At 58.2% G+C, this 8,479-nt stretch overlaps 1 long non-coding RNA gene across 1 annotated transcript; it reads left to right on the top strand.

Moving 5' to 3' along the window:
- Positions 1-376: 376 nt before the first annotated feature.
- Positions 377-5,041, top strand: LOC112609880. Its single transcript, XR_003116247.1, has 2 exons — positions 377-441; positions 4,003-5,041. It is a non-coding gene; the product is annotated as an uncharacterized LOC112609880 (long non-coding RNA).
- The last annotated feature ends 3,438 nt before the right edge of the window (positions 5,042-8,479 follow it).

Genomic DNA, 8,479 nt, shown 5'->3' with positions numbered 1-8,479 from the left:
GCTCTCCCTCCTGCCTGCCACTCATGGGTTCCCCCCTTAACCCCCCTCTTTTCCACTTCCTGCCGTGACTGGAGATCAGAGAACTCCCCACCGCAGCTTCCCCTTCTCAAGTCTCGATTCCTGGGCTGAAGGTTTCACTGTGGGGTGAGGGACAGAGGGAAGGAGGGCTGAGGACCTGCAGTAGGACCCAGGGGACAGAGGCTCCGGGGAGAGGGCCAGGATAAAGCCACTCCAAGGTAGGTGTGTACACACAGACACACAGCGAGTGGGTCACAGTGACACCGCCTGCAGGGTACAATGACACATGGAGACTGCCTGACCTCAAGTAACTCTGGGGGGAGAGGGAACAGCCAGAGGACCCAGCCCCGGCGTGCCCCATTCTTGCCCTGTCCTGAGCCTCCACGTTCATCTCCGGCATCTACTGGCCTCCAGGCAAGCAAGGTCCCACTGTGCCCAGCCCCTGCCACCTCTCCCCTGCCGCCTCTTCCCTGCCACCTCTCCCCTGCCTTTTGTGCTGAGGAATCCCCCTCACTGCTCCAAGGTGCCTGCCCAGACGAGGGCACCTTGGCTGAAGGTGGGGGAATGGAACCTCCCTCCACCCCCCTCCCCTTCTCTGCAGATGTCCCAGACTATATTTAGCCCAAACCGGGCGGCCAGCCAGACCCAGACTCCCCACTGGCCCAGAGCTGAGCTCCCAGTTTTTAGGCAATTAAAACATTAACAGAGAACCACCCCCATCTACACACCCCCACACCCCCAGTCCTGCCAGGGCAGCACAGCTCTGAAAACTTGAAGGAAGGCAGCCCAGCTCTGCAGCCACAGATGGGGGTGGGGGTCATCGGGCAGGACAGGGGCATCATCCATAAGACCAGGTTGGTCTTGGAGTGGCGAAGGGGAAGCCTTTCCTTGTTCCGGCAGAAGGGAAAGGCATATCCAGTTGGGGGGGTGGAGTTGCCTAGCTGCAGAAATTACACCTGTCATTCTGCAGCCCCCTCCCAGGCAAGCTCCAGTTATAGGGCTGGGGTTGGCAACAGGTGCAGGCCAGCCTGGCAGCAGCCTAATCCCCCCACTGGCTCCCCAGGCTGAGAGTGGTGCCTAGAGGTCCAGCAGTGGCCCTTTGGGGCAGGATGTTAAGTAGGAGGAGGTGTCACTGGCCAGAGGGGTGGGCAGCCCATGGCCCTTCCGTAAGAGCTGGCCCTCATGGTGTGTGCTGGAGGGTCTAGGGAAGCCAGGGAAAACGTAGTTCCATAGCACCTATTTCATTTCCCCATGATGCCAGGTGGGCGGGCTAGAGTGTGGGAGGTCTGTCTGCCTGCCTCTTCCTCCTCCTCCTCCTCTCCAAATTCCAGGAACAGGCAAGGGAGGCTCCAGTTGTGGGGAGAGAGGGAGAGCAAGCAGGCGGTCCCAGCTAGGGGGGAGCGAGGGGAGGGCGGGACTGGAGCGGGAGGCAAGATCCAGACGAAGCAAGAGACACCCACACCCGAGACACCCACACCCGAGCCAGACTGGGGACAGACACACCAACGCTGACACATTCTCACACTAGGCCAGGTCCCCACATGCTGCCCACCCTGTGGGGACACCCAGACACCCTTAGCCAATTCTGCCAATTCTCAGAATACTCCCCGGACACACACGGAGATCCAGGCCCTGCCCCTCACTGCGCATCCCCCTACAAACCGTGTGGGCTCCAGACAGCAGCCAGAGGGTGGAGAGGGGAGTAGAGGGAGGAAAGACAGCAGGCGTCAGAGAGAATGTGCAGCCCTGGGAGCCGGGGTATCAGTTGCCATACTCCTTTCCCAAAACCCAGTAAGTCAAGACAACCCTGGTCATCTTGCCAGGGGCCCTGCCAGCTTCCCACACTCCCAAAACTACCAACACAAGATGGGGGTGGGTACTGAGCAAGCGGAGATTACCCCGCTTATTTGTCGTAGGGACAGGATTACCATTCCCCCAGATGCCTATCACCCCAGATCCCAGGCAGTGCTCCCAAATATTAATAGACCCCACAGAGGCCAAAACATACCCACCCCTCCAGCCCAGCCTAAGTCCTATCCGGCTCATGCTTCCAAGAGGACTGGAAACTGGGCATTGGGGTTTGTATTTTGGGACAGGCCCCACCCTCACATCACACAGTTCTGAGGACCATCCCACCTGAGACTGCAGTCTGAGCAAGGAGTGGCCTGGGAGGAAAGGTCCCAGAGGGCAGAGTCAGCTTCCAAGACTAAATGGTTTAGGGGAAGGATGCTCATTAGCTGGGGTCTGGGTGAATGTCCCCAAAACAGAACTGAGAGGCCACTCTGACAATGTCCTCTCCCCCATACTTAGATGGGGTGGCAGGAACCACGTCATGGCACATGTGGGTGACTATGCCCAGCGGGGGAGGCACATGGGCGATCAGGATGGGGCTGCCCACAGCTGGCTTCCTGCCAGGCTGCCTCAAGGTTGGGAGTAGGAAGGGGACTAAAAAGGAGTCCCAGGGTGGCAGCTGGGGCATTTAGGGTCAGACTGAAGGGATAGAGATTTAGGGGCTATAGGAAGGAGGAGGTGGCCAGGATTAAGCCATTCCAAGCCCAGGATCTTCTCAGAACTGCCACTGCATCTGTGCCACCATTGTCAGTCTGATGGTGAAACTCCTGCAGTGACACCTCATGTACACTCACTCATACCCTCAAAATCCTTGCAAATCCAAGATCCTCAGCTCCCAAGAGGCTACTCCAGTCTGACCCTCCTGACCTCTCTTTCAGGATACCACATGGTCCAGACTCCCAGGCAGTACTGATGTCCCAGCTCCTCCTAGCATACCATCTTTCACAGCCACAAACTCCCAGACTCCACAACCACCCCCTCTTCTTCCTCCAGGAAGAAGCATCATACAACCAACTCCAAATATTTTTTCTCTTATTCCTCCCCACTAGCCTCATCTCCTCCCGCCCCCGCCTCGGCCCCCTCCAGGGGAAGCCCCAAGGCTCCAAGCCACCCCCACTCCAACCTGGGGCTTCCCCGGCACAGCCTCCTCATCGAGCCCTGTAGGAGAGTTTGGGGCCTGAGGTCCAATTTCCTAGCAAGACCTGGAAGGTCCTTACAGAACCACTTCCCCAAAACAATCTTGCCCTATGAAGACTGCAGACAGGGAAGGGTATAAGAGACATCCCAGAATGTCCTGGCCAGGAAAGTGAGGAGAGGGAGTGTCAAGGGCAGAAGTGATCCTTGGGGTAAGCAGCAGGGCGTGGGGAGTTGGGCGGTGTTCTCAGAAACAATCCTTTCCAAGAATATATACATACACATATGTGCACACAGCCATCAGACAGAAGGCAACCTGGTTACAGAAGACAGAGCCAGAGGGGGCAGGAGGTACCCTTCCAGGCCATCACATTGGGCATCCGATCCAAGACAGACTGGAGGGTGCGGAAGCATCTCCAAGGCTGGGGAGCTCTTCTGTCTGGTTTCCGGATTAGTTGGTCCCCATCCCCACCCTAACACATTGGAGGCCTGTCCTTCGCAAGGAGCAGCCTGACAATAGGGCAGTGCCCAGAGAGAAGATGAGGGGACATAGCCAAGCTCATATCCCAGCCGCCCCCCCAACCCCACAACAGGCTCACACACACATCTGGCCAGCAGCTTCCAAGCCTCGTGGGTGGCACCAGGTCCCAGACACCCTCAGCAGAGCAAAGTCCACCAGTCTATTCCGTCTTTCCCTCACCCCAAAAAGCTCCCACACCCCATGGTGGTAGAAGACCCAGGAACACCCCTACATACATACTGCACTGGCTCCTGCACCCAATTCTGAGTGAGTTCCCCTCACTCCACGGGGGACACCAGCTGAGCGGGCCCCGCCCCCGGCCGGCTCCCTCTGGTGGGAGTGGGCCCCCTGGCTGATTCTCCCCAAACCACAGGGCAGCTCAGATAACAGGAGGGAAAAAGAGAGGGGGCTAGTCCGTTGAGCATCCGATCTCTCCCCAAACAGGTTTGAAAGCCTTTTTGTTTTGCTTGTTTTTAAAGAGAAAAAGAGAGAACAGGAGTTCCCAGCGGTGGTTCTGCAACAGCTCGAGCGCGGGGGACACGCGCAGCAGACGGCCACAGACGCCTCAAGGCTGCGCGCGAAGACACGGCGCAGGCAGACGCACAGACGGGGCTCCCCCACCCTGGACACGGCGGCAGCGAGTTGGGAAGCCCAGGAAACCCCGGGTTCCGTCGGAAGCCTCCCGGCACCCAGTCCCCTCCCGCAGCGCCAATCTGGGGCAGGACATGGGGCCCCGACGCCTGTGGGAACCAGGGGCTCCCCAAAATCCCCGGGGGAGGAGTTACCTCGCAGCCGGGGACGCAACCCGTTCGGGGTGCCCGCGAGCACAGCGTCTGCCCTAACCCGGCGCCCTGGTGCTGCTCGGCATCAGGGTGCGGGGTCCCGGGAGAGGAGCCGTCCGGGGGGCCGCGGCTCAGGGGCGCGGGGCGACGGCAGCGGCCATAGCGAGTCACGTGCGGAGGCTGAAACTTTACCCGGAGCCCCAGACTGAAGGGGCGGAGGGTACGGAGCAGAGGTGGGGGGGAGGCCCTCTCCCTCAGGCCCGCCCCTGCCCGCCCACCGACCAATCATCAGTCAGGGGCGGATCTACAGACTCACGCCCGCCCCCGCCTCTCCTTAATAGACCCCGAGAAGGGCGAGTCTTAAAGGAGCCGCTCCTAGCTGAAGACTAGACCGTGGGAATCCGGGAGAACCCCTCCCTCAGACCCAGAACCGAAGATTCAGAGCGACAGGGGGGGTGAGGTTCTGCGGAAAGAATGAAAATAGCGCTCGGTGGAGAAGACCGCAGCGTGTGGTATCCTACACTCCTTTCCCCCCAACCACACACACACCCACACCTAAACCCGAGAAGTGAGGCGGCGGCGTAACATGGAAGTGAGTGCGGTGACTCCTGCCCTAGCTGTCAAGCCCTTGAATCCTATAATTATAATCCTCTTCTAGGGACTAGCTGGAACTGAGAGCTGTGTGACCTTGACCAAGTCACTTCCCTTCCCTGGATCTTAAGTATCTCAGCTGCAAGAAGTAAGAGTCCAGGAGTAGATCTCCCGCAAGTACATCTCTTCTTTCCCCAAACACCTTTCCAGCTCCAGTGGGTCCTAGGAACTCTGGCTCAACCCAACCCCCCAACCCCCTTAAAGTACTCTTCTCAAAGGGCAAGACTTTTGGATCTTCCAGTAGGGGCGCCCAGGAGCACCCCTCCGTGCTCAAAGACTCAGACTCAAGCTTCTCTCTCCCGAACAAGTCTGGAGAAGCCAGTAAAGCTCTTGTTCATATTCCAACTGGACAGGATCTGAATCACCCTCCATCTGAGAGACCCCAGTCCCCAGCACAGTCATGACCCCGCTCCCAGCCTGCTGCTCTGTTTGGGAGGATCCTGTCCCCATCGCTAGCAGTCCACTGGCGAGCTTAGGGGGAAGCAGAATCGCTTAGGGAATACTCCCCTCTCGCCCTGTTCCCAGGCAGAGAAGTGGCCACGAGTGCCCCCACAGAACTTCCCACTGGAAGGGGAAGTGCTGCACTCCCAGGCCTCCAGCCCAGTGAGGAGACTCTCAGCCTGACCCGGTGGCAGAGCTCTCAGACCCACTGGTCCGACGGCGGCCGCCGCTTTACAGAGGAAAGAGAGGCCAAGAGCAGCACTAGGTTTTGTCTACGGTCGCACCACTTGCAGAGCCGGGTCTAGAACTGAAGTATCTGATTGTCCCTGGCTTTAGCCCAAGAACCGTGGTAAGGTAGGACAAGCCAGGATGGCGGGACGCTCTGCCCTGAGGGCCGGCGCACGGGAAACTGCCCCAGCAGTGCTGGGCCGCACTTCCCCAGGCCCCTTCCCGCCCGCTGGGCCGGAGCTGTCTCCCGCTCCCGTCTGGATTTCCGTCTGCCGGTGCGAACCTCCCGCCCAGCCCCTCCCGCCCTGTCCTGTCCAGATTCATCCGCAAACATGCGCTCAGCCGGCAGGAATGCGCCAATGGCTCCCAGATGTGGACGCCACCGCTTAACCCCTTACCCTCCAGCCGCGCTCCCCCAAGGGCCTTCCAGCCGGAGCCCCGACAACAGCAGGGAGCTCTGCCCAGGTGAGAACCAGCCCAGGACTGGAGTCAGCGCCAGCCCACCCCCAGTGCCCACAGGCATCTCCCAACCTAGATCCTACCGGTCTTCCTTCCTTGAGGCTAGAGGGGAAGGCTCATGGACACAAGAATGCAAGCATGCATGCACATAGCTACACTGCCTCCCAAATGGGACGACCTTCAGGTACACCTGCCATCATAGGGTCAGGCATCCTGGTACAAATGCATTTCCACGTGTACATTCAGGGCAGGGATGTGTACACCCCCGACGCATGTATGCACATCCACGCATGAACAAGTACATTCAAACACATTTGTGCACAGACAAGGGCATGAAGCAGAGGGTGGGGCACACTTCTACACAGGCACAGAAGTAGCCCCATGTGAGGCCGGGCGCGGTGGCTCAAGCCTGTAATCCCAGCACTTTGGGAGGCCGAGACGGGCGGATCACGAGGTCAGGAGATCGAGACCAGCCTGGCTAACACGGTGAAACCCCGTCTCTACTAAAAAATACAAAAAACTAGCTGGGCGAGGTGGCGGGCGCCTGTAGTCCCAGCTACTCGGGAGGCTGAGGCAGGAGAATGGCGTAAACCTGGGAGGCGGAGCTTGCAGTGAGCTGAGATCCGGCCACTGCACTCCAGCCCAGGCGACAGAGCAAGACTCCGTCTCAAAAAAAAAAAAAAAAAAAAAAAAAAAAGAAGTAGCCCCATGTGTGGATGAGAGAACAAATTCATACAGACAAACCCACCCCCCGCAGGGGTCAGACACTCAAACAAGACCAGCACCCATGTGTACAAACACACAGCATGCACATCTTTGGGGCATTTCCTTCCTGCCCAGGGCAACAAGTACCACCGGTCCAAGGCCCAGCCCTACTCAAGCTTGACTGCAGAAGGCAGGAGAGGTCCCCAGGTGGGGGATCAGGAGTCTTCAATCTGCAGCAGCAGCTGAACTCCAGCTGTGCTGGGCTCATAACAGGGCTTCCACCACCCCCTCCCATCAGGGACCCTGATGCAGGAGGAGAGAAGGGTACCCAGGGAGCAGCAGGAAACTAGCAGAGAGAGAAAAGCCACATGCTCAGGGGCGCCTCACTCTTTAGGAAGGACACTCCTTGGGGCCTACTATTTCCCTGCACACAGGAGATAGGCTGGGGGAGGAGCCTGAGCCACTGGTTTCCCAAGAAAAGGATCCCTCTTCAAACTAGAGGAAGTGAAGGAAGAGAGTCTGGACAGGTACCAAGGCCAGTGGCAGTTCTCAGTAGTCAAAAAAGATAAAATATAGCTCTGAGACACCCTAGGAGGGCCCACACTTCTAGTACAACAAGGCTGTCCTCTCACAGCCTGTGGAAACTCCTGAAGAACAGCATTAAGTGATAGTCCGAAGAGAGGATGAGAAGCAATTGGCCCTCCAAGACCACCAGGATGGTGCGGGAGTTTGTTGGAACCAGCTCCAGCTGACTCCTCTTCCCCTCCCAAGCCTCCTAGCTCATCCCAAAAGCAGCTCCTCCCACAAGTACCTTAATAGTCCCACTCCATTTGATTCTCACAGTCCTGAAGGGGCAGGCTCCTGTTGCCATTGTACAGATGAGAAAACTGAGGCTTAAAAAGAAAATTGCCTTCCTCAAGGTCATACAGCTTGTCAATAGCAGGGCTGGGATTCAAACCCAGGCCAGGTATGGTGGCTCACACCTTTAATCCTAGCACTTTGGGAGGCCAAGATGGGACAGTTGCTTGAGTCCAGGAGTTCAAGACCTGTCTGGGCAACATAGCAAGACCCTGTCTCTTTTTTGTTAAAAAAAAATATATATATATCCCAATCAATGTTCCCTCCTCAACTCTCCCCTCCCCTACTTACTCCAAATCAAACATCTATCACTCCACTCTGTGCCCTGCTACCTCTTTCTTCACCCCTCAGTGGATCACAAGGGAGAAGCACCATCCTTGCCTGGCTCTGCAGGTTTATGGGTGGGGCCGGGACATGCCAGAGGGAGATCGGAGAAGACACTGGGGGCAGCACACACAGCCCTCCACCCCCACCAAAAGCGTGGTGCCCACCTGCCTAGCAGGCATGGCTGGGTGACTCAGCTGCATCCGGGGGAGATGCCAGGGCAGTGACTCACCTACCGAGAAGAGCTGAGCCTGGCATCTTGCCAGCCCCAGGACAGAAGTGACTTAGTCACCACCGAGACTGTGATGCCCAGCAGGCACGGCCCAAGGATTGGAGACAGGGGCAGACTGTCCCTCCATGGTTACATGCGCCCCCTGGTGAAGAATGGGCCTCAGCATTTTGGGGCCAGCAATGTCTGTGCCAGCCCCTGCCCCCTCACCACTGCCCACCCCCACCACACCAGGCCCTGCTCCAGTGCCAACAAGTTTTGTGAGACCCCTGGGCTGCC

This window comes from Theropithecus gelada, chromosome 16, assembly GCF_003255815.1.
Source record: "Theropithecus gelada isolate Dixy chromosome 16, Tgel_1.0, whole genome shotgun sequence".
NCBI classification, from domain to species: Eukaryota; Metazoa; Chordata; class Mammalia; order Primates; family Cercopithecidae; genus Theropithecus; species Theropithecus gelada.
Note: the sequence above shows the minus strand (reverse complement) of the source record. Positions and strands in the feature narration are given on the sequence as shown.